At 42.8% G+C, this 25,546-nt stretch overlaps 1 protein-coding gene and 1 long non-coding RNA gene across 7 annotated transcripts in view; one reads left to right on the top strand and one right to left on the bottom strand.

The window, feature by feature from the left end:
• Positions 1-24,733, bottom strand: part of COL6A3 (collagen type VI alpha 3 chain) — a 128,695-nt gene extending 103,962 nt beyond the window's left edge. The window contains exon 1 of the mRNA XM_056533400.1: positions 24,541-24,733. The gene's annotated coding sequence lies outside the window, so the exon portion shown is untranslated. The remainder of the gene's footprint in view (positions 1-24,540) is intronic.
• Positions 1-25,546, top strand: LOC130283836 (uncharacterized). 6 transcript variants are annotated; one of them, XR_008846860.1, is made up of 6 exons: positions 11-68; positions 10,166-10,267; positions 12,988-13,063; positions 21,972-22,044; positions 24,163-24,218; positions 25,297-25,546. It is a non-coding gene; the product is annotated as an uncharacterized LOC130283836 (long non-coding RNA). The 6 variants fall into 6 exon arrangements; XR_008846859.1 differs by having other exon boundaries at positions 12,988-13,059; XR_008846861.1 differs by lacking the exon at positions 10,166-10,267 and having other exon boundaries at positions 17-150.

Raw genomic sequence — 25,546 nt, forward strand, 5'->3', positions numbered from 1 at the left:
GTTAAGTGCTAGAAAACAGAGATCAGAGCACCAACTGAAGCCATCAAACTAGTTCTTGAGCACTGGAGGTACTTGATAGAGGAAGCCTGTCAATTTGTGACAATTTACACTAACTAGAATAGTTTGCTTCATCTACTGTCTGCATATTGGGTAAATCCTTATAACGCAAGTTTTGTTTTTGTTAATTCTGGAAAATAAGCATCTGAGCCCCATTTTATTATCTAGACAGTCATATGTTGCCAGCAGCTTCAGCTTTGCTGAAAGACATGCATCCTATAAAAATCTTTGTTTCTAACATATAAGAATTCAGCTTATTTCTTGGGGCCATAATTCCGACTATGTGGGTCACCCAAGAGTCTGAAAAACTCCAGGTCTTATGTTTTGTAATTATTGGAGATATTTTTAGGCTTCAGATGTCAAGGATTTGGCCGGCTGTGGAATGTTCTTCTAGTGTACAAGACAAGAAAATTCACATATGACCAGCCTGGTTGTCCATTCAAGAAAGTCCATAGACCCACATCTTCATGTGCCTCATAACTGATTTACCACACTCTTATTCTGAAGGTATTCTGGGTGGTTGTCAGTTGTTGTTCCAATACTCACTTCTGCAGATACTCTGTCATGTTCTTCAGGCACATTTTCTGCCTGTATGGACCCTACTATTGGAAACACTCAAGACTTCTTGTTACGCCGAGCGCTCCGGGTCCCCGCTCCTCCCCGGAGCGCTCGCAACATCCTCGCTACTGCAGCGCCCCGGTCAGATCTACTGACCGGGTGCGCTGCGATACCGCCCCCAGCCGGGATGCGATTCGCGATGCGGGTGGCGCCCGCTCGCGATGCGCACCCCGGCTCCCGTACCTGACTCGCTCTCCTTCGGTCCTGTCCCGGCGCGCGCGGCCCCGCTCCCTAGCGCGCGCGCGCGCCGGGTCTCTGCGATTTAAAGGGCCACTGCGCCGCTGATTGGCGCAGTTGGTCTAATTAGTGTGTTCACCTGTGCACTCCCTATGTATACCTCACTTCCCCTGCACTCCCTCGCCGGATCTTGTTGCCATCGTGCCAGTGAAAGCGTTCCCTTGTGTGTTCCTAGCCTGTGTTCCAGACCTCCTGCCGTTGCCCCTGACTACGATCCTTGCTGCCTGCCCCGACCTTCTGCTACGTCCGACCTTGCTCTTGTCTACTCCCTTGTACCGCGCCTATCTTCAGCAGTCAGAGAGGTTGAGCCGTTGCTAGTGGATACGACCTGGTTACTACCGCCGCTGCAAGACCATCCCGCTTTGCGGCGGGCTCTGGTGAAAACCAGTAGTAACTTAGAACCGGTCCACTAGCACGGTCCACGCCAATCCCTCTCTGGCACAGAGGATCCACCTCCTGCCAGCCGAATCGTGACAGTAGATCCGGCCATGGATCCCGCTGAAGTTCCACTGCCAGTTATCGCCGACCTCACCACGGTGGTCGCCCAGCAGTCGCAACAGATAGCGCAACAAGGCCACCAGCTGTCTCAACTGACCGTGATGCTACAGCAGCTACTACCACAGCTTCAGCAATCATCTCCTCCGCCAGCTCCTGCACCTCCTCCGCAGCGAGTGGCCGCTTCCGGCCTACGACTATCCTTGCCGGATAAATTTGATGGGGACTCTAAGTTTTGCCGTGGCTTTCTTTCACAATGTTCCCTGCACTTGGAGATGATGTCGGACCAGTTTCCTACTGAAAGGTCTAAGGTGGCTTTCGTAGTCAGCCTTCTGTCTGGGAAAGCTCTGTCATGGGCCACACCGCTCTGGGACCGCAATGACCCCGTCACTGCCTCTGTACACTCCTTCTTCTCGGAAATTCGAAGTGTCTTTGAGGAACCTGCCCGAGCCTCTTCTGCTGAGACTGCCCTGCTGAACCTGGTCCAGGGTAATTCTTCCGTTGGCGAGTACGCCATCCAATTCCGTACTCTTGCTTCCGAATTATCCTGGAATAATGAGGCCCTCTGCGCGACCTTTAAAAAAGGCCTATCCAGCAACATTAAAGATGTTCTGGCCGCACGAGAAATTCCTGCTAACCTGCATGAACTCATTCATCTAGCCACTCGCATTGACATGCGTTTTTCCGAAAGGCGTCAGGAGCTCCGCCAGGATATGGACTTTGTTCGCACGAGGCGTTTTTTCTCCCCGGCTCCTCTCTCCTCTGGTCCTCTGCAATCCGTTCCTGTGCCTCCCGCCGTGGAGGCTATGCAAGTTGACCGGTCTCGCTTGACACCTCAAGAGAGGACACGACGCCGCATGGAGAATCTTTGCCTGTACTGTGCCGGTACCGAACACTTCCTGAAGGATTGTCCTATCCGTCCTCCCCGCCTGGAAAGACGTACGCTGACTTCGCACAAAAGTGAGATAGTTCTTGATGTCAACTCTGCTTCTCCACGCCTTACTGTGCCTGTGCGGATATCTGCCTCTACCTTCTCCTTCTCTACTATGGCCTTCTTGGATTCCGGATCTGCAGGAAATTTTATTTTGGCCTCTCTCATCAACAGGTTCAACATCCCGGTGACCAGTCTCGCCAGACCCCTCTACATCAATTGTGTTAACAATGAAAGATTGGACTGTACCGTGCGTTACCGCACGGAGCCCCTCCTAATGTGCATCGGACCTCATCACGAAAAAATTGAGTTTTTGGTCCTCCCCAATTGCACTTCCGAAATTCTCCTTGGACTACCGTGGCTTCAACGCCATTCCCCAACCCTTGATTGGTCCACAGGAGAGATCAAGAGCTGGGGTACTTCTTGTTTCAAGGACTGTCTTAAACCGGTTCCCAGTACTCCCTGCCGTGACCCTGTGGTTCCCCCTGTAACCGGTCTCCCTAAGGCTTATATGGACTATGCTGACGTATTTTGCAAAAAGAAAGCTGAGACTTTACCTCCTCACAGGCCTTATGACTGTCCTATTGACCTCCTCCCGGGCACTACTCCACCCCGGGGCAGAATTTATCCTCTGTCCGCCCCAGAGACTCTTGCTATGTCTGAATACATCCAGGAAAATTTAAAAAAGGGGTTTATCCGCAAATCCTCCTCTCCTGCCGGAGCTGGATTTTTCTTTGTGTCCAAAAAAGATGGCTCCCTACGTCCTTGCATTGATTACCGCGGACTTAATAAAATCACGGTAAAGAACCGCTACCCCCTACCTCTTATCTCAGAACTCTTTGATCGCCTTCAAGGTGCCCACATCTTTACCAAACTGGACTTAAGAGGTGCTTATAATCTCATCCGCATCAGGGAGGGGGACGAATGGAAAACTGCATTTAACACCAGAGATGGACACTTTGAGTATCTGGTCATGCCCTTTGGCCTGTGCAACGCCCCTGCCGTCTTCCAAGACTTTGTTAATTACATTTTTCGTGATCTCTTATATTCCTGTGTTGTTGTGTATCTGGACGATATTCTGATCTTTTCTGCCAACTTAGAAGAACATCGCCAGCATGTCCGCATGGTTCTTCAGAGACTTCGAGACAATCAACTTTATGCCAAAATGGAGAAATGTCTGTTTGAATGTCAATCTCTTCCTTTCCTAGGATACTTGGTCTCTGGCCAGGGACTACAAATGGACCCAGATAAACTCTCTGCCGTCTTAGATTGGCCACGCCCCTCCGGACTCCGTGCTATCCAACGTTTTTTGGGGTTCGCCAATTATTACAGACAATTTATTCCACATTTTTCCACTATTGTGGCTCCTATCGTGGCTTTAACCAAGAAGAATGCCAATCCTAAGTCCTGGTCTCCCCAAGCGGAAGACGCATTTAAACATCTCAAGTCTGCCTTTTCTTCTGCTCCCGTGCTCTCCAGACCTGACCCATCTAAACCCTTCCTATTGGAGGTTGATGCCTCCTCAGTGGGAGCTGGAGCGGTCCTTCTACAAAAAAATTCTTCCGGGCATGCTGTTACTTGTGGTTTTTTTTCTAGGACCTTCTCTCCGGCGGAGAGGAACTACTCCATCGGGGATCGAGAACTACTGGCCATTAAATTGGCACTTGAGGTATGGAGGCATCTGCTGGAGGGATCAAAATTTCCAGTTATCATTTACACCGATCACAAGAATCTCTCCTATCTCCAGTCTGCCCAACGGCTGAATCCTCGCCAGGCCAGGTGGTCGTTGTTCTTTGCCCGTTTTAACTTTGAAATTCATTTTCGCCCTGCCGACAAGAACATTAGGGCCGAGGCTCTCTCTCGTTCCTCGGATGCCTCGGAAGTAGAGGTCTCTCCGCAACACATCATTCCTCCTGACTGTCTGATCTCCACTTCTCCAGCCTCCATCAGGCAAACTCCTCCAGGGAAGACCTTCGTTTCTCCACGCCAACGTCTCGGGATTCTTAAATGGGGTCACTCCTCCCACCTCGCAGGCCATGCGGGCATCAAAAAGTCCTTGCAACTCATCTCTCGTTTCTATTGGTGGCCGACTCTGGAGACGGATGTTGTTGATTTTGTGCGGGCCTGTACTGTCTGTGCCCGGGATAAGACTCCTCGCCAGAAGCCTGCTGGTCTCCTTCATCCTCTGCCTGTCCCGAACAGCCTTGGTCTCTGATTGGTATGGACTTTATTACAGACCTACCCCCATCCCGTGGCAACACTGTTGTTTGGGTGGTCGTTGATCGATTTTCCAAGATGTCACATTTTATTCCTCTTCCTGGTCTTCCTTCAGCGCCTCAGTTGGCAAAACAATTTTTTGTACACATTTTTCGTCTTCACGGTTTGCCCACGCAGATCGTCTCGGATAGAGGCGTCCAATTCGTGTCAAAATTCTGGAGGGCTCTCTGTAAACAACTCAAGATTAAATTAAACTTCTCTTCTGCTTATCATCCTCAATCCAATGGGCAAGTAGAAAGAATTAACCAGGTCCTGGGTGACTATTTACGGCATTTTGTTTCCTCCCGCCAGGATGACTGGGCAGATCTTCTACCATGGGCCGAATTCTCGTACAACTTCAGAGTCTCTGAATCTTCTGCTAAATCCCCATTTTTCGTGGTGTACGGCCGTCACCCTCTTCCCCCCCTCCCTATTCCCTTGTCCTCTGGTTTGCCCGCTGTGGATGAAGTGACTCGTGATCTTTCCACCATATGGAAAGAGACCCAAAATTCTCTTTTACAGGCTTCATCTCGCATGAAAAAGTTTGCCGATAAGAAAAGAAGAGCTCCCCCCATTTTTGCTCCCGGAGACAAGGTATGGCTCTCCGCTAAATATGTCCGCTTTCGTGTCCCCAGTTACAAACTGGGACCACGCTATCTTGGTCCTTTCAAAGTCTTGTGCCAAATTAATCCTGTCTCTTACAAACTTCTTCTTCCTCCTTCTCTTCGTATTCCCAATGCCTTTCATGTCTCTCTCCTTAAACCACTCATCATCAACCGTTTCTCTCCCAAACTTGTTTCTCCCACTCCTGTTTCCGGTTCTTCTGACATCTTCTCCGTGAAGGAGATACTGGCCTCCAAGACGGTCAGAGGGAAAAAATTCTTTTTGGTTGATTGGGAGGGCTGTGGACCTGAAGAGAGATCCTGGGAACCTGAGGACAACATCCTAGACAAAAGTCTGGTCCTCAGGTTCTCAGGCTCCAAGAAGAGGGGGAGACCCAAGGGGGGGGTACTGTTACGCCGAGCGCTCCGGGTCCCCGCTCCTCCCCGGAGCGCTCGCAACATCCTCGCTACTGCAGCGCCCCGGTCAGATCTACTGACCGGGTGCGCTGCGATACCGCCCCCAGCCGGGATGCGATTCGCGATGCGGGTGGCGCCCGCTCGCGATGCGCACCCCGGCTCCCGTACCTGACTCGCTCTCCGTCGGTCCTGTCCCGGTGCGCGCGGCCCCGCTCCCTAGGGCGCGCGCGCGCCGGGTCTCTGCGATTTAAAGGGCCACTGCACGGCTGATTGGCGCAGTTGGTCTAATTAGTGTGTTCACCTGTGCACTCCCTATGTATACCTCACTTCCCCTGCACTCCCTCGCCGGATCTTGTTGCCATCGTGCCAGTGAAAGCGTTCCCTTGTGTGTTCCTAGCCTGTGTTCCAGACCTCCTGCCGTTGCCCCTGACTACGATCCTTGCTGCCTGCCCCGACCTTCTGCTACGTCCGACCTTGCTCTTGTCTACTCCCTTGTACCGCGTCTATCTTCAGCAGTCAGAGAGGTTGAGCCGTTGCTAGTGGATACGACCTGGTTACTACCGCCGCTGCAAGACCATCCCGCTTTGCGGCGGGCTCTGGTGAAAACCAGTAGTAACTTAGAACCGGTCCACTAGCACGGTCCACGCCAATCCCTCTCTGGCACAGAGGATCCACCTCCTGCCAGCCGAATCGTGACACTTCTGGCCCAATTTACTCCTAAAAATGAAATACATGTCTTGCACCACATTTTCTATGTTTTAGATACTTTCTACAACTTGTCCCACATGGCATGCCATAGCTTAGCTGTGAATAGAACTTGGTTTAAGATGCAACAACATTCTACAATATTTTAGCACAAACTAATTACATTTGCCCCTTTGGCTCTGACAGCAGAGTGCATATTACTTCTAGGTTGTGGTGAGCACTGTATAAATTATACATCCATGGGAAGAATTCACCTATTACAATAACACTTGAGAATCCACGCAAGCTCCCCCCTCCCCTTTTCTTGGTCTATGTACATTTTTTTCAATATGTCTCAAACTTATTCTGTGTCTTCCAAGGTTGTAATTCCCATCAACAGGATTTTCTTCTAATATGGCCAAAAAACAAGAAATAACTCCTTATTGCAAGTCCATTTCTCTTTACAAGAGGAATGCTAAGAAGAAGAGAAAGTCTTCCCCCAGACAAAAACATCTGGCTTTCACTCTATCACATCCATCCCCTTGCTCCTCGAATTTTGGGTCCTTATTAAATTTTAAAACAGATCAATCCAATGAGGTACAAAATCCACATTCCGGCATCTTTGTGGATACCACATTCTTTTTTTGTCTCTCTTTTCAAATCTCTCATTCTTAAACTCTTTTCCTTGTCCCGGGGGAGAATATGAGATCAAGGAGACTGAAGAAATGCACAGTAAGCTTGTTTTATCTCAGTGATTGGAAAAATAATCCTGAAGAGAGATCTTGGGAACATGTGCAATGCACCAGTACCCCGGTTCTCAGCCATAAATTCCATTAATTACTTTTAACAAGTCAAAGAAAAGGGGTTTAAAAGGGGGAGGTATTCTCACTGTGCTCCCACCCATCCACAGCATAGTTTAGCATCCTTCTCCCAGTTGCCCCTGGGTTCATGCATCCAGGAGTACTGCTTATAGGTTTCACCTTACTTTTAAAATAACAATGCATTCTAGATGCCCCTTGACCTCAATGAATACATAATGTATGATAAACCTTTTTAAAGACCCTTCCTACAGTGCTATAGGGCTGGTCAATAGGGTCCATGTGGTTCCTGTCGCTACCTGCTCTACCTGTATGCTGTATGTCCTGATCTATGCCTAACTACCATTTGTGACTTAACTAAGTTTCTAACCTACTGCTTTGGTGTACAACCTGGTACCTACTCAACATCTATGTGCCAGGTGTTGCTAATGGAGACAAATCCGGGGGTAGCGACCTATGAATTTCCTGCTTAAAAGTCTGCACTTCCTTGTGGGAGCTGTGGGTCAAGTAAGCACAAGTATTCAGGCTCCTTTCCCTGGTTTAACCCCCTAGTCAACCCAACTAGTGACCCAGTGAGTCCACTACTTCCATTGGCTATGTTGCATTTTTATACATATTTCTTTAGTCCATTATTTAGAAGAGCATTGTGACTAAAACAAAACCCAAGTCAGAGCTTTCACTTTACACTTTATTGAAACCAGACCAATCCTTGAAGAAAGATCCTTGAAGAAAGATAGGGTACTTCCAGACACTCAAAAGTAAACACTACAAGCATATAAGGTAAGAATCCGGTTTATTCCTAGAATGCAACGCGTTTCACAGTAAAACCACAAAATACGTTGCATAGTGGGAATAAACCTGATTCTTACCTGATCCGCTTGTGGAGGTTACTTTCGAGCACCTGGAATTACCCCATCTTTCTTAGAGGATTAGTCTGGTTTCTATATACTGTCGCTGATGGGAAGGCAGCTGAAAGTCCTTGGTTATCCTCCCACGCATTTTTCCTATGTTGTACTGGGCTCGCACAACCATTCTTGATAAGCGCCAATACACATTGAGCGTCTACTTTTACTTTTACTAGCAGTATTATGGTATGGAGCGCTTTTCATTTCCTTTTTATCTGTCTCACTTTGTTACACTTTGTGCTGCATTGTTTATTTTTTATTTTTAATGACATACATAGATATATTGGTTTATACAACTACTGGCATCATAAAACTGCTTAAATTTTGTGTAATATAGGGTGAATCAACATATGTCATATAACAATCTATGACTTCAAATTTGTGTAATAGTTCTCCAACATAATAGGGTGCTTTTTTTTATTTTATTTTTTTAGCCAAAAGGCAGAGAAGAAACTTTATTTATTAGAATCCTATTTTTTTTTTTTTGTAAACAAACATCATTGCGGTACTACTGAGATCTGCTCAGCGGACTTTTACTCTTCTGCTTCTCTTTAGTAACACCACATCTATTAGCTATGTCAGGAGTTTACTTTAGGACAGGAAAAAAAGATCCAATTTTATACAATACCCATATGGGCTGAATGTATGCCAGAAAATAATTCTTATAGTAAATATTAAAACATTTTTGTACTATTTTTTCACTGTAGTCAACTACACTTTTCAGTATACGTCAAAACCACAGAAAAATATTTCCAGCTAACAAGTTAGGAAAAATCAAGCACCTTTCTCACAAAGGATAGTATAGATAGGGGGGCAGATATGGTGTGTAGGCACAATAGTTTGAACACAATATCATTGTATGACGTTTACTGCAATCTACAACTTTACAAACCTAACATATGTAGTTCATGTTCTTATGTTTACGTTATGACAAGTTATGTATATAAGCCATAATATTAGATACATGTCAACTTTGATAAATCTTTATTTAAATAATTTTCCCTTCCGGATCTTTTCTAAAAGGTTGTAAAGATTTCCCAGTAAACACACTGGTGGCCTGTGAGATACCACTCTCCTTATTTGGGCATGTTTTATAGAGCATTGTCTTTCTACAATTCTAGACTTGGCCTCCTGCATCCAGCTGTGTAGTAGAAGACATCACAATTTTTGCATCTGATCTATAAAGCAGATCAAGATATGTATATATATATATATATATATATAGAGAGAGAGAGAGAGAGAGAGAGAGAGAGAGAGAGAGAGAGAGAGAGAGAGAGACAGACATAGAATGTGTCGGCAGATAAGGACCATTTGGCACATCTAGTCTGCCCAATAATCTGAATCCTATCAGTAGTCCCTGTCCCTATCTTATATGAAGGATAGCCTTATGCTTATCCCATGCATGCTGAAACTCCCTCACTGTATTAGCAGCTACCGCTTCTGCAGGAAGGCTATATATATATATATATATATGTATATATCTTTGTCTTCCTACTATGGATGACACCTTTAACAAACAATTATTACATTTCCATAAAGCAAAAAAAATGCACAAACAACGCAAGATGTTTTAATGTTTCAAGACTTCAATGTGGTCCAGTCCTAGTGAGTCAAGAAACATTAGGCCACACAAGATGATAGAACTTTACTACTAGATACCGAAGAACATAAGGTCTAAAAATTGCCTGCATAAGAACTTAAAGTGGTCGGTTAGATGAACATGGGCTGTCTAGCTAGATGAACATGGGCTATCTAGCTAACGTGCATGGGGATTTCCCAGATCTCCCTCCACAGCAGATGTTGGATTTCAATAAGCCCAATCCCTTTGCTCTCATGGGAGATGAGCTGGAACAGAGGTGACTGGAAGCAACTAATTCCCATATATATCTTTTTAGCACACATGCAGTCTTGGGTTGGAAAGAATAGCTTTTGGCCAAACTAACTAATAGCTATCTAATGTGTATGACAACTATATTACGCAGTTTGGAACCAGACATGTTGTATAAGAAAAATAAAAAAAAATTCTTTATTCCTTCATAACACTGGAAAAGAATGCTAGATTTCGACTCAACAATAGAGTGTTTGTCAATTTTGATTTTCCCAACTGTAAGTTGTCACTTTATTCAGGATATTTCCCATTTTTAGGTTGGAGGATTCCCAAACCATGGCGGCTCGCATCTAGGAATGTCTCCTGCTGTTGGTCGATCTTGTGCAGCATAAAGCAGCACATGGGTATTTTGGCAAAGGGTAAGGACAATCGAGAGATATGGTGGAGCAAAAAATCAGGTCTCATCTTTTGAAAAAAAATGTTTTTGCGCAAATGGGTTCTGCCAGCTGTAATATTTCATGGAGGTTAAAAATAGTTTGTGCTGCTTTTCATGGTCCATTAAGATTCAGATTTAATTGTTCCCCATCTCAATCTTAGTCCTAGGATGGGTCCCCTCTTATCTCTGGTCCTAAGCATGGCTCGCCATTTCTGGTCCCAGTCATGATTGTCCATCTAACTCTGGGTCTAAATAATGGTGTCACATGACAGGCCAGCATGACACCCCATCTCAGTCCTGGTCCCCAATATAGCTCCTTGTCATTTTCCGGGTCTCTAGCATTGCTTCTCCTCTTATTCTTTGACCCCAATATGGCACCTCTCCCCAGTACAAGAGGTGGGTTGCACCATCCCTGTGTCTGACTGCTTCCTTCCTCCAATCTAATTATCCAGCAACTCTTTCTTGATGTCCCTTAAGTCTGCTTCTCCTTCTTGCTCTAGTTTGGTGATGCAGTACAGTGTGGAGCTGCATCCAGATGAATCAAAGCACAATTAACTCCAATGTGTGGTCTTATCAAAGGGATTCCCTTTGGTTGGATAAGCAGTTGACCTGCCTATAGAGGTGCAGCTTTCATAGACTATAATGGGAGGAAACTTGGTCTAGATAGGAGTGGGTCTTCTCAAATGGGTGATCTTCTGGAGGTTTCACTGTATTATGGAATAAGAAATTTGTCTACCTCCATCTAATACATTTGTCATTACTGCTCTTGTGCATAAATGTATGTAAATCTCTCCATTCACTTTCCAAATTCTAGAGGAAAATTTGCTTAGATTTCACAGAAAGAACAGAGCTGCATGCATTGTTATTCCTACTATATATATATACAACAGTTGACACATTAGAAACCAACTTACATTCAATTCTGAAATCTGCATGTAAAAAGCCCATGTAGATCTTTAAACACACACTCAACTTCTGCAACAATTGCATGTGCAATAGTTTTTTTCACTTTTGTTTCGACTCCATAGTGGTGGAGTTAGGAAACGCATGCCTGCTATCCGTGTGGGAAAAGGGACTAAACACGTTATTACTTTTTCTGTTGCCATTGCTATGTGACTGGATTTATGATTCCCACAAGCAGCGGCGAGTTTAGGATGGATTTTCCTTGTTAAAATATTTGTAATAAACATTTCATTTTGAAGACTGGTGGGATCGGTTAAGCATTAAAGACATCTGTCAGTACAAAATTACAACCTTACTTAATAAAGCTTCACACTGAGCATCTCCAGCTGACTGAGGTTCCCTGTAATCCTCACAACAGTCCTGCAAATGATTGCAAACTCCAACGTACAGTATGTTCATAATGTTTTCTTGACATATACAGTACAAGTGATAAGTCAATGTAAGTGGGATCATAGCCCAAAGAAATTTACGATAGCCTCCTGAAGACTGATGAAACAAACAGTTAATTATCATCAGATATAAGCTTGGAGTAAGGCCTTATGTATTCCACTGTGTTTAGGATCTATATCAAGCATTATAAGTACCATCACTATATAGGATACATATTGCAACCTAAAGAACACTTATACCCAGGTGAATGAAGATTAAAGGGGTACTCCACTGCTTCAGCGTTTGGAACATTTTGTTCTGAACGATTGGAGCGGGCAGCGGGAGTCGTGACGTCAAGGCCATACTCCTCCTGACGTCACGCCACGCCCTCTCAATGCAAGTCTATGGGAGGGGCTGTGGCGGCCACCACGCCCCCTCTCATAGACTTGCAATGAGGGGGTGTGGTGTGACATCATGATGGGCGTGGCCTTGACGTCACAACCACCGCCACCCGCTCCCAGCATTCTACATGAACGCCAGGTGCTGCACAGAGATCGTGGGAGTCCCAGCGAAGGGACCCCCGCAATCAGACATCTTATCCCCTATCCTTTGGATAGGGGATAAGATGTCTAGGGGTGGAGTACCCCTTTAAGGGCTCAGAAGCTTGGCTGCCCAGAGGACTGTAGTATGGCCTTACTGGCTCAGTCCCATGGTGTAGTTGACTATACAGTAAATGGAAGGATAGGTTGAGTGAAAAGGGGCATTTACAAATAGGGCCAGGAAAAGTAGTTACCCTACATTGCTGTCCTGTACAAAAAAATTGTTACAGAGCTGTTATTTCATTGTGTTGGACAGTTTCTGTAAAATTGTCATTGTTCTGTGGTTCCTGTGGAGCCACAAGTAACCTGGGAAAAACAGAGTGTTATATTTTTTACATTTAGGGTACGTTCACACATACGCAGATTTGATGACATGATTTTCTGCTGCAGATTTCAATGTAAACTAAATGACTGAGCACAGATCTAATAGTCAATTACAAATCCTGTGCATCAAATCTGTGCAGGATCCTGTATGTGTGAACGTACCCTTAAGAACATTCAAGTTGTGTTCTGAAATGTTAGGGTGATTAGCGCCACCTAGAGTTAACTGCAACCACTAAGCTTCTATGCCTTATAAGAGATCTGAAACCACCAACCGTTTTCTGCCACTGTTGTATGAAGGTTATAAAAAAAACAATAACACCTTCTGTTTTCACCTACAAGGTGTATGACACTCTACCACCCCCCTACATAACCTCTGTTCATTTTCTTTTTACTTTCCTGTGATAGCTCTACTCAGTTATTAGCATACATTTGTTGCAACTCATTGCAGGGTATCTGGAAAAGCATAGGTTTGGGGATTCGGCCAATTCAGCTTCCTTAAAAAGCCTCTTTTAGGGAATATGTAAGTAAGTATCATTATTTTTTATTGTTTTTTGTTAACCTTACTGATATTTTCTCTAGTATTTGTGTCCAAATAATACAAAATGTCATGGCTACCAGACTAATTTCTGACATATCTGGCGGCCACAAAAGTGATGAACGTTGAGGAATTCTTGCACTAAGTCCAGTAGTGTAATACATCAGTAGAGAGACTGTGCGCCCAAAGCTAATGGTGATTTATGACCTCTAAGAGGACAGAATGTAACGCATTATACTGGAAAGCACCGGATCGACATGTTGCTTTTATCTGTAGTGTAGGTTTATACTGTAATAATCTGCTTGTTATTTTTAGAGAAGAGACAGTTCCCTGGGAATAATTCCATCTCTACTGTGCTCCAGTCTCATGCAGTATGCCTCAGGTCATTGACACATGATAAGTGTAATATACACATTGCACAAGATGTTGGGGTGGCAAACTGCACTATAAAGCGCACCCGTCAGATCCAACAAAAAAACATTTTTTTTTAATATATCACTCAATACCTAATCCTGTCCATGTACATCTGATTTTTATTTGTGTCTAGCACCTTTATTTTTTTCTTATTACACTTTTAATTTAGCTCCCTAGTCTGAATTCCTCTCAAAGGATAGGGGGCGTGGCTTCACTGTGCAGGTCTCCGCCCCCTCCCTCAGTATGCGGTCTGCTCACATCTCCCCTAGAATTAGCAAAACTACAACTCCCAGCTTGTCCTCACTAACAGTAGTGGGACACAAGGTGACAGTGGGAGGATTTTTCCTCCAGCTCTGAGCCCTGCACTCACAGCTGTCAATCAAGAAAGTGTGTCCATGACAGAGGTGATGATGCATGGACACAGCAGGACTAGTATGTGTCCAAGCAGGCCGGGGGGGGGGGGGTGCAGTTGTTTGACTGGCTTTTTGAGTATGAAATACTGAAAAGTTTCTAATGAAAGAAATTGCAAAACCTATTGGTTATACATGCTTTACAACATATCAAAAGTTTTTGTATCTGACAGTACCCAGTTAAGCTACTATGTTGGGGTATATGGAGGTCATGGAGGCACGCCCCCTGCTGGTGACCCCCACTCTATGAACTTGAATGCAGAAGGGTTCTGTAAGTGAGACATCTGCCCTGGCAGACCTAGTGCGTCTGACGATTGCAGGAGAAATGTATAGCAGACTCTTCCCTGGTGATAACAGCTGAGGGTCATGGGTTAGGGAAGCCAGATAGTGACTTTCTTTTATTTTTATTATTTTTATTTATTTTTTATTTTTTTTACAAAAGTTGTCTTCCAGGCAAGAATTGTTCCAAACATCATCCTTTTTTATACACAAAATCTGTATTATACTAAACATAATCTGACTATGGAGTCTTGATAATGTCATCAGAAGTGATATTACAATAGGGACTGGAAAAACGTTCGGCTAGAAAGAAACTCCCCCAGGACTAAGATCAACTCTCTAGTCTGTATAGTTGTACAGGCAACATCCGTGTCTGTAATTCATGGATCAGTGGATTCCATCACCTCTCTCAATGCCATTATTAATACAGATGTGAAATAAAAAATAAATAAAAAACTGAGACTGTCCATTGTATTTCTGCAGAGACTGTAAAATTAAATACTGCCCTCTGCTGAACTAGAACTGGAATTACATACACTGCAGAAGAATAGATCCTGAGAGGTACCAACCAGGTGGTTTGCAGCATAAGCACATAGGTCTGTCAAGTTTCAAAATAACATCTATTACATCAAGGCACAATAAAACTGCATACAATCCTTTATAGCAGTGTTTTTCCAATAAGGGTGCCTCCATCTGTTGCAAAACTACAACTCCCAGCATGCCCGGACAGCCTTCGGCTGTCCGGGCATGCTGGGAGTTGTAGTTTTGCAACAGCTGGAGGCACCCTGGTTGGGAAACACTGCTTTATAGTCACATGTAATTGGAAAAATGGCAAGATTATCATTAGTTATCTTTGAAAAGGATCCTTTGCAGTGTCTCAAAATTAACCCAATACCCACATATTGTAAAGTTAAGAGGTAACAGTAAGGTTTTACCTAGCTATTACTAGTATTGGCGTGTCCCTATATTCCCTGCTTTGTTATACACTTCTGGCAAATAAGGAGTTATCACGGGTGTCTGGGACACAGGATTGCTGTCTGCCTCTCATGCCAGCATTTCTCTGCCCCTGAAAAGTCTCCATTTATGGAAAGCTACTGAAAAGTTACTCCAACGGCAAAAGGATTAACCCCTACAGATATACGGGATACATGTATCTGCTACTTTATCAGCACACTAAACTAATATAGCCAAGAAGACATGTGCATATTGCAGAACATCATCTTCAAAGGAACATTACAGTTTTAGCATGTTTTCCTCGCAGCTTTTAAGACCTCTGCTTGCTGTCAATTTAATGAGGACTTTTGGGATTTACTTTAAGCAGAAATATGGCTCTTTACAATATTCCATGCAGATGGAGGTACACTTGCATGCAGTGATAAATAGTTAGGTTTCTCAGAATTAGAAGCAAGATCATGTATATATTGGCCACCTCATGTATATTTGCAGCAGCCAGTCACCTGTTATGGCACCTTTAGGGTGCGTTCACACTGAGTAATTCAAGAGGAATTTACTCGAGTAATTCCTCTTGAATTCTCCGCTCCAAATTAATTCCCATCTCCTCTGCCCATTGACTTTAATGTTATTTCTGCTGTCCTGTTCACACTGTGGAAATTCTGCTAGCGGAATTCTGACGCTGAATTCCGTTCCGCTTGAAGAAAGAGCATGTTCATTCTTCAAGCGGAATCCGCTAGCAGAGATCAATAGAAGTCCATGGTAAAAAAAATTCGACATCGTTTTCGCGCGGAATTTGCGTGGAAATGGCTGAAAAACCCTTCATTTCTTTCTCCCCCGTTTCCGCGCGCAATTCCACGTGAATTCCACGCAAATTGTGCGCGAAAAGAAAATTCTTTTTTCGGCACGTAAATTTTTCTGCGTGAATTCCTCTTGATTTGCTCAGTGTGAATGCACCCTTAGGATAAGTTTCCACTTCTGGCTGTTTTTGGAAAACAGCCACTGCAGTTTTTGAACCAAAGCAGAAATGTATTCAAAAGGAATAGGACATATAAAGGAAGGATTTACACTTCTCCTCCCTGATGGATCCACTTCTGACTTTGGCTCAAAAACTGCAGTGGCAGATATCCAAAAACTGCCAGAAAAAAAACCAAGTGGAAACTTAGCCTTATGGTTCATTCACACATTGCTTGATTGACAGTCAAAGCCCGGCTTCCAGTGCCAGGCCCTGTTTCCAAATCTTGTTCCTACAATTGTGCACAGGTACAAGATTTGAAAACAGGGCTCGGCTTCCAGCTGACTATCAATCAAACTGGGACATGGATGAGGGAGTGCAAGGAGGCGTTCCAACCCCCAGGACTTCAAGGACTTGGGAACGTTTCTTTGACTCTTTGTACAAGAGAATACCTGCATTTGTCTACAAAGACTCTACATTATGGAAGCACACACAGATATATAAAAAGTATGTATAACATGTGTCTCCTTTTCCTAAAAGCTATGTGACTTTGTCATTACGTTGGAACTTCAATTGCAGCTGACAGATTCCCTTTAAACTGTACTGGTGTGTTTCTATGTTGTGGTTGCCATAATAGGATGGAACCACACCCACATGCAGTGGACAATGGGGGAGATTTATCAAAACCTGTGCAAAGGAAAAGTTGCCCAGTTGCCCATAGCAACCAATCAGATGGCTTCTTTCATTTTGCAGAGGCCTTGTTAAAAAGGAAAGAAGCGATCTGATTGGTTGTTATGGGCAACTGGGCAACTTTTCCACTGTGCACACAGTTTTGCCAGTAGAGCTGTGGCATTGTAGACAAATATATGCACTGATTGGCCACTGAGCATGGATGTGAATTTGTCCGCATGGTGTATGTCACCCGCTGCAACCATAGCAAACCACTCCCAATCTAATATATAATACAGAGCGCTAAAAATGCCTGTTTTGCAATTCTGTTCTTTTAAAATTTCAAAAATCCCATTTACTCATAATGGCAAAAAAGTCAGATGGGCGGTGCCAAGGCTTGAAAAGCCGCAGACTGGCACGTTTCTCTTCTCTCCATCAGATACAGTTTTATCTACAACTCAACTGCTGATTCTAAATACATCTTATCTTCACTACTATGTCATAACCTGTTCTCACATTCAAGTTTTTGCATGGAGGTCTTCCTAAAAATTAGTAAGATGTCATCTATTGTCCAAACACTAATCCCTAGTCATCTTAAAGGTTTTATCCACCATAAGGGGATTTTAGTACGTACCCGGCAGACAGTAATGGACATGCTTAGGAAGGATCTGCGCTTGTCTTGGGGCTAAATGGCTATGTTGTGAGATTACCATAACACTGTGGCTAGCTTTTTGTGAACTGGTATTTCCTGTTTGAGTTTTCTTTTTGGCTACAAATCCCATAATTCCATTTTCCTCCCACACATCAGCCACCCCACCCATTGAAACATAAATGAGCTGCATCCATTCAAAAGACCTGTGGTTTTCAATCAGGGTGCCTATAGCTGTTGCATTAGTTGCAGATTAATCCCTCCACCCATTGAAGCAGACAGGCTCCCTGTCATCAGCTGATTAGTGAGTCAGGTCTCGGCTGCATTGCAAGCTGGGAAAAATCTGAGACAACAGTCATTTTGTATGCTGGTAAAAATAAATAGTGGGGTGAAAATCAAAGAAGAATTGTGAGAAAACAGTCACACACAGGTACGGATACTATATTATGAACTACACTAACTTTACAGCCCCTGTAGCATAGTCAAATAAAAAAAAGATCCTGGAATACCCCTTTAAGGATGAGCTGGTTTTGTTCTTGGCTGAGAGGAGATCATGTAAACACAATCACTCTCAATTAAAATGAACTGAATATGTGAACTGCTAAATAAGAGCACTTGCCAGTCTGTGCAATGCCCATTCATTTTCAGTAGAGATAACACGTGCACTAATACCCAGAACTAAAATGGTCTTCCTCTTGGGAATGGTAGCAGCAGCTACTTTACTAATAACGCCAAAAATCACAGCTGTATACATCTGTTGGGATGGTGGGACTGAATGACAAACAACAGTTCATGATATGTTTGTAAGATAGAAAAAATTACAAAAATGTATTTTAATGACCAACTTTATGCTTGTGATTGCCCATACAACCTATATAAAAAATTAGATTAAAAGCTATTAAAGGGGACTGTCGTGTTAAAGGGGTACTCCGGTGGAAAACATTTTTTTTTTCAATCAACTGGTGCCAGAAAGTTAAACAGATTTGTAAATTTCTATTCTGTCTGTCCACAGTGCTCTCTGCTGACACCTCTGTCCATGTCAGGAACTGTCCAGAGCAGGAACAATTCCCCATAGCAAACCTCTCCTGCTCTGGACAGTTCCTGACATGAACAGAGGTGTCAGCAGAGAGTTACATAGTTACATAGTTAGTATGGTCAAAAAAAGACATATGTCCATCAAGTTCAACCAGGGAATTGAAGGGTAGTGGTGTGGACAGACAGAAAAAGAAATGAAAAAGAAAAGAACTTCGTCTGAATTATACAGCAGCTCATAAGTACTGGAAGGATAATGATTTTTAAATTGAAATAATTTACAAATCTGTTTAACTTTCTGGCACCAGTTGATTAAAAAAAAAATATTAATAATAAAAAAAAAAAAAAAATATATATATATATATATATATATATATATATATATATATGTATATATATCCAACCGGAGTACCCACTTAATAATACAGGCCTCATGTTACAAAGTAGAAAAAGTTAGCAGATAACTTGTCATTTATTCGTGTAAATCTCTGCTTATTCTAAGCTAAGTAGTCATGTGGGTGGTCCTACTCAGTGACTGACAGATATCTGTGCACATAGGAAACTGACAGTCACAAAGGGTCTATTCACACAGCAGAATTTCTGCTTGCGGAATGCCACCTGAAATTAAAGCCCATAGACTTCTATGGGATTCCCCACTCCCATTCACACTTCTGAATTTCCGCTTGTGGAATTCCGCTAGCGGAATTCCACAAGCGGAAAATTCAGAAGTGTGAATGGAAGTGTGGAATACCATAGAAGTCTATGGGCTTTAATTTGAGGCAGAATTCCACAAGCAGAAATTCTGCCGTGTGAATAGACCCTAAGTTAGACCGCCAATATAACTACCTAGCCCAGAATGAGCAGAGATCTATATGAATAAATGGCAATACTGTTAGAACATTTCCCACAAATATGATAAATACTTAAGTATAATACTTAACTTTTGACACTGACTCTTATGTTTTTTATGCTATAAATATTAGTATTTGTTGTATGAATCACCTAACAGTTTAGATTCCTAAACCCTTCTAACAGTGGTTCTGATGTATAAAAAGAGGATCCAGTCATCAAAGTAGGAGTCAGGTGGGATGATGGTGGTTTGTGGATCTGGGTGTGGTATACTTGCCCTTTACCGATGAGACATAAATATTGGTCAGGCCAGGGAAAATATGACCGTGGTTACCTTAAAGTTATATTCATATCACAAATTTCAACAGTTTTATTCAGTTGCATTTGACAAACCCTATAACATTGTGGATATAGCCAATCCTGTGTTCTGGATATCCCTACTTCTGTGTATTATATGTAGCCAAACTAGTTTTTTGGATATTCCCAATCCAATGTAACTAATCCTGTAGTCTGCATATACTCAGTCTTCATATACTGTCTACACTAGAACATACTGTACTTTCAATTATATTCTGCATATAGCCAGTTATGTCTTACTTACATACAGCCCTTGGCAAAATGGTATCACCACAATTAAAAGACTGTTACTCTGATTTTAACTTTGTGGCAAATCACACATATGACAAAAATGTGTAGCTGAACAGTCGGGCTTTTGAAACAGAATTAGAAAAATCATAGGAAATCCCATTTAAGTAATGACATAGGTTTCTACTTATCAAATAGAGTAAAAAATATGGAATTACCTTTGTAACTTGTATTACTAAAACAAATACCAGTATTAGGGATCGACCGATTATCGGTATGGCCGATATTATCGGCTGATAATCACGATTTTGGGCATTATCGGTATCGGCAATTACCTTGCCGATAAGCCGATAATGCCCCGCCCCCCGCACCGCCCCCACCGCACCGCGACCACCCCCCCAATCCGCCGCACCGCGACCGCCCCCCGTAGTGCTTGGCGGTATACCGGTATGGATTTTTGCCCATACCGCTATACCGGTCGGGCCCCTCCCCCACCCTCCGAGTCAATAAAAAAAAATTAAACTTACCCGTAATGGGGTGGTCCGGGCCATCCATCCTGTAGTGTCCGGCGGCATTGCGGGTGGAGGGTGAACCGGTCCGGGTTGTCCTTCTTCTCCGGGGGTCCTCTTCTCCAGTCCGCTACGCCGTGACGTCCGGTGCGTCGCTGCGCACGGGCGTCACTGCGCAGCAGCGTCTATGCAGCATACTAGGCCGGAGCCTGCCCGGAGTGGAGAAGAGGACCCCCGGAGAAGAAGGAGAGCCCGGACCGGTGCACCCTCCACCCGGAATGCCGCCGGACACTACAGGAAGGGAGGATGGATGGCCCGGACCACCCTGACATGTAGAGGGGAGAGAAGCGGGTGGTGGTGGTGGTGGTGGCGGCGGCGGCCTATGGCACCGCAAAAGCCACCTCAGTGCATTGATTTAAAGCGCCCGCTTTAAATCAATGCTCTGCAGCGGTGTCGAGGGGGGATAAATAGCCGATAACTTATACTGAAATATCGGTATAAGTTATCGCCTATTGGCCCTAACCTCCACCGATTATCGGTATCGGCCCTAAAAAAACGATATCGGTCTATCCCTAACCAGTATGTCTAAAAATGAACATTGGTCTGCAAGTCAAAGGGAATGTACTTATAGGGGGAGATTTATCAAAACCATTGTAGAGGAAGATGGAGCAGTTGTTCATAGCAACCAATCAAATGGCTTCTTTTATATTTTAGATGCCTTTTTAAAAATGAAAGATTCAATCTGCTTGGTTGCTATGGACAACTGCACCACTCTTCCTCTACACAACTTTGATAAATCTCCCCCATAGACCTTATCGAGTTGTGGGGCTTTGCTAATCAAAAGAACACCTGGCCCCAACCACAGAGCTGACAGCAGAACTCATGATTAAACTCCTTAACAGAAATCCAATATGGAATGTGGCAAAAGATGCTGGTTGTTCCCAGTCAGATGTGTTAAATTTAGTGGATGCATGAAAAACACAAAGGTTATAAAAGGAGAACATATCAGTTGTCCACATAAGACATCAAAGGGTCAGTATAGTAAACTCAAAGCAATAGGCCTTGAAATTAAATTTTCTTCATGGAGAAACCAAGATCAATAAAACCTTTTTTACTTATAGCTTAGATAAGTATACAGTATGCAGTATGCTACAGCTAGATAAAATGTATAGTGTGCAGTTTTCCCATCTGTCCCACTGCTTTCTGACAACATTTTTTGTATATGACTAATATTTATGTTACCTATCACCACCTCCTTCTGTGGTTTTGGTAATTGACGTTAATTTGTACTTTTAGCTATTCACATTGCAACGTCTGTGTTGTGCCAGAGCCATGTGATGACGTCAGTAAAAGAATGTACACCAGCATGGGTGCGGTCTTGTTGGCAGAAGCACCTGGTTTACATGGCTGTCAAAAAAAAGCCAATTTGGAAGGCGGGAGGTTTAAAACATCACAAGCATAAGTATGAAGGACATTCATCATGTCATGGGTCAAATTGTCACATGCAGAAAAACATAAATGTATAATGTAGAGTAAACATGTACCCTACCTTGCATATAAAGCAAGACACATTTGTATTCTTATGCTCCTATTAGGCTACAGTAAGGATACTGTATGAAGTTAATAACTACGCTATACTGGCTCAGAAGACAAACTGGAGAGCCACAGGTTAGAAACCATTGCTCTATAGTTATTGATAATATTGATAAAGATTCTATAATGTGATTGCTAATCTGCACGTAAAAAGTACAGGGGTGTGTCTAACTAGTTTTCAGCAAACTGTGTGTATCATGGGTAAAATCAAGCATTAAACATAATCCTAAATGAATAAAACCAGATTGAATAATGCCATAATTCCACAGATTTTTTAAGCCTGAAGGGGAGCTCAAGTTGGTTGCCATATGAGGCAGCAAACTAGTTAGACACACCCCTGTACTTACTGTATGAATGACATTAGAAGGGTGTGTGTATCATGGGGCCATATAACACGTAGAACATGTATTAGCAGCAAATAACTTTCACTGATGCTAAAATCAAGCATTAAACATAAACCTAAAGGAATAAAACCAGATCATAAACATTGTGATGGTTATGTCAAACTGTTCACATCCAAAGCAAACAGAAGCATTGCAGCAGTTGTAAAGCAATGTATCCAATCATAGTAAACTAAAAGAACATGTATATCTATCCTAAAGTGTTCTGCAATTGGTGGCTTAGGTGACCACATGTTGGTGGCTGATGTAATTAATATTGTGCCATAGTAGCAGCAGTGACTCTATATAAATACTAGGACTTGTAATAAGGGTCAAAATCATATTACTAGGGTAAAACCCTTAGTATTTGCATAGGTGTGGCTCAACACTGGCTCAACATCTTATTTGAAAGTAAGGCACAAGAAGGTGTAAAGTCACTAGGCACTGCTAGCCTTGCTATCAGTCGTGGAGCAAATAGGTGAATGCTGGTCAAGTGTGGGGTGCTATTCTAGAGAAGCAGCTTCAAATAGTAGAACAGTCCATGAAGAAATTAAAGAATGCACTCACCACACTGATTTAATAGCTGGTCATCTACTTGGATCTTTATTCAATCCGGGATTGTGAGGTACACAGCTCGACAAGCGTTGCAAACAGCGGGGACACAGGTGCTCGTGCACCTGAGTTCCTGCTGTTTGCAACGCTTGTCGAGCTGTGTACCTCACAATCCCGGATTTAATAAAGATCCAAGTAGATGACTAGCTATTAAATCAGTGTGGTGAGTGCATTCTTTAATTTCTTCATGGACTGTTCCTATTTGAAGGTGACCATGACCTATAAAGGTTGGGGACCTCTGATTTAGAAAAACAAAAAATGTCTATGTGGTTTTACTCAAGGATCAGGACCACATACACTAACAGTATCCTGATATATATATAATCATGTGGGCTTGAGGTAGGTAGTCTGGGGTTGACCAACTACTCTGAAACTATATGTTTCAGCAACTATTACATATATATGGCACTTAGACAGTGGTGGAAATTGTAGTCGTGCAATATGGTGAACCATAAATTAGCCATAAGTGGTCTATTGTGCTATGTAAAGCAGAGCTAAGACACACTGCAACAATGTTAACACAATCACAAGACATCAGAAAAAAAAAGATACAATAGAGGGAATACAAAATACAAAAAAGGCAAAACAGAAGCAACAAAAACAGTATATACTAAATACAGAAATAACACAATGAACTGTGACAAGTAGTAAAACAAAGAAACACACAAAACACCTTTAAATACTTAAGTAATAGAATTAGAAAAAAAACTGGAAGCCAAGAAAAGGATTTATCAGGTATAACACCTAATAAATCAGAATATTCAGCCATTCACAAAACAGGACAAAAACCAGATGATAAAACTATAGAAACACAAAGTCTAATAAGAAAATACTCATTTATATTGCATTTGAAATCCTACAAAAGTAATTCCTAAAAGACCAGACACACCCACATGGGGACCTAGTGTAAGCCAGCATACACATCTGTCTCCGGGATTCCTCCCTAATTCCAGGCTCTACATCTTGTCTTTAACCATCTCAATGCACAGGGGATGAAACAATTATCCCATTTGGCTCAGTGTAAAAGTATCAGATGTCAAGTTTTATTACACTTGGATAAAAATCATATTATTCATCAATATACTAGCTATCAGACCTATAAAAATGTATGCATACTCCTCGTATCTGTAATAGATTGCCATTTAGATCAATGAGCATTTCTTGTCTTCACTGTACCAAATTGCTTTGTACTTTATTGCAGTAAACTATTGTTAGCCTGACTGCACTCTACACTGCACAAAGGATCTTTCCTACTGTGTAAGTACAGTAGCAGCATCTAGTAGCGCTGCTCATCTACTCTACAGATGTAAGAGGGTTACACAATCTGTACACTATGATAACTGAGTTAAGATATTACATTAGTTACCTGCAGCCTTATCTAATAACATATACATTGTAACATAAGAAAGAGTTGACAAACTCAGCACTGTTGTGTGCCTTTTCTGTATCTACACTAGGTTTTCTTCTCTATAATGGTAAACTACTTGTATCTAGTGCTTTTATCCCTTAATAACATGCATATGATCTTAAATGGTCATCGGTACTACTGTTTAAGTTAGAAGTGGTCTTCCTTTCATACCCCTGAGCTGAAGTGAGAGAAGATATCTTGTCAGCTTCACACGTGTGTACCAGTCATGTTCCTCAGGCAGGGTCCCTCTGATGCTCTGCAGGGCAGAGTAAATTCCTTTTCTCCTATGGGTAATGGGAAAGATAGTAGTGAGCCGTCCAGCTGCAGAGATTGAAGAAAGCAGCATAGGAGTGAAAGAGGGAAAACCAGTCCCCCACTATCCCTGCCCAAATGAGAAGCAGTTCAAAATACCCTCCCTCTCCCCCTCTAAACCTGCCCTCTCCCCCCCCTTCCTTCTAAACCTGACCCCCTTCTTCAAACTGTTCCCATCTGGCTCCTATCACAGACTGATGTCATAGCTTTATGTTTAACCCTCAAACCGCTCTGGAACCTATGTATCATAACCACTTGGTGAATGAAGCACAACCAGGTGGTCTGTTCTGGACAGAATTGTCTAATCTGTATAATTATAAGAGTTCATGAGCAGAGTGGAAATAAACAGCCCAGCCTGGAGAATATGTAGTAACATGCTAAAATTACTGTAAAATGTCCTGTAAACATAACTGTAAGAGACACTATGGCAAACGTCCATGACAAATAAGTCCTGAGGTCCCACGGAAGGGAATTCCATTTTCATATTTAAGTGTCCTTACTGCTTGTCAGTAGACACTCAATGTTAAGTGATATACATGGAAGTTATCTGTCTGATAAGCTATGCATTGAGCATCCAAAATACATCTCCCAACCCCCTCTTATTTATTTCTGCAGTCACTGTCTTCCTTCAAAGTTGAATGGGTCAAAATTATCCAGAAGGAAGCTAACAGAACTTGGCAACTACAATGTTTCTCTGCACGTCTTGGCTACTACTGTGAAAAAGAAATAAAGAATGTTGTGTAAATGCACAAAAGAGCAATATGTTAACTAAGCCGTCTCAAAAGACACACATGGTCTATTCCCATCTTCAACATTTTTGGCATATCCCTAGTCTCTGGTGTCCATTGTTTTATTATTAAACTGC

This window comes from Hyla sarda, chromosome 8, assembly GCF_029499605.1.
Source record: "Hyla sarda isolate aHylSar1 chromosome 8, aHylSar1.hap1, whole genome shotgun sequence".
In the NCBI taxonomy this organism is placed as follows: Eukaryota; Metazoa; Chordata; class Amphibia; order Anura; family Hylidae; genus Hyla; species Hyla sarda.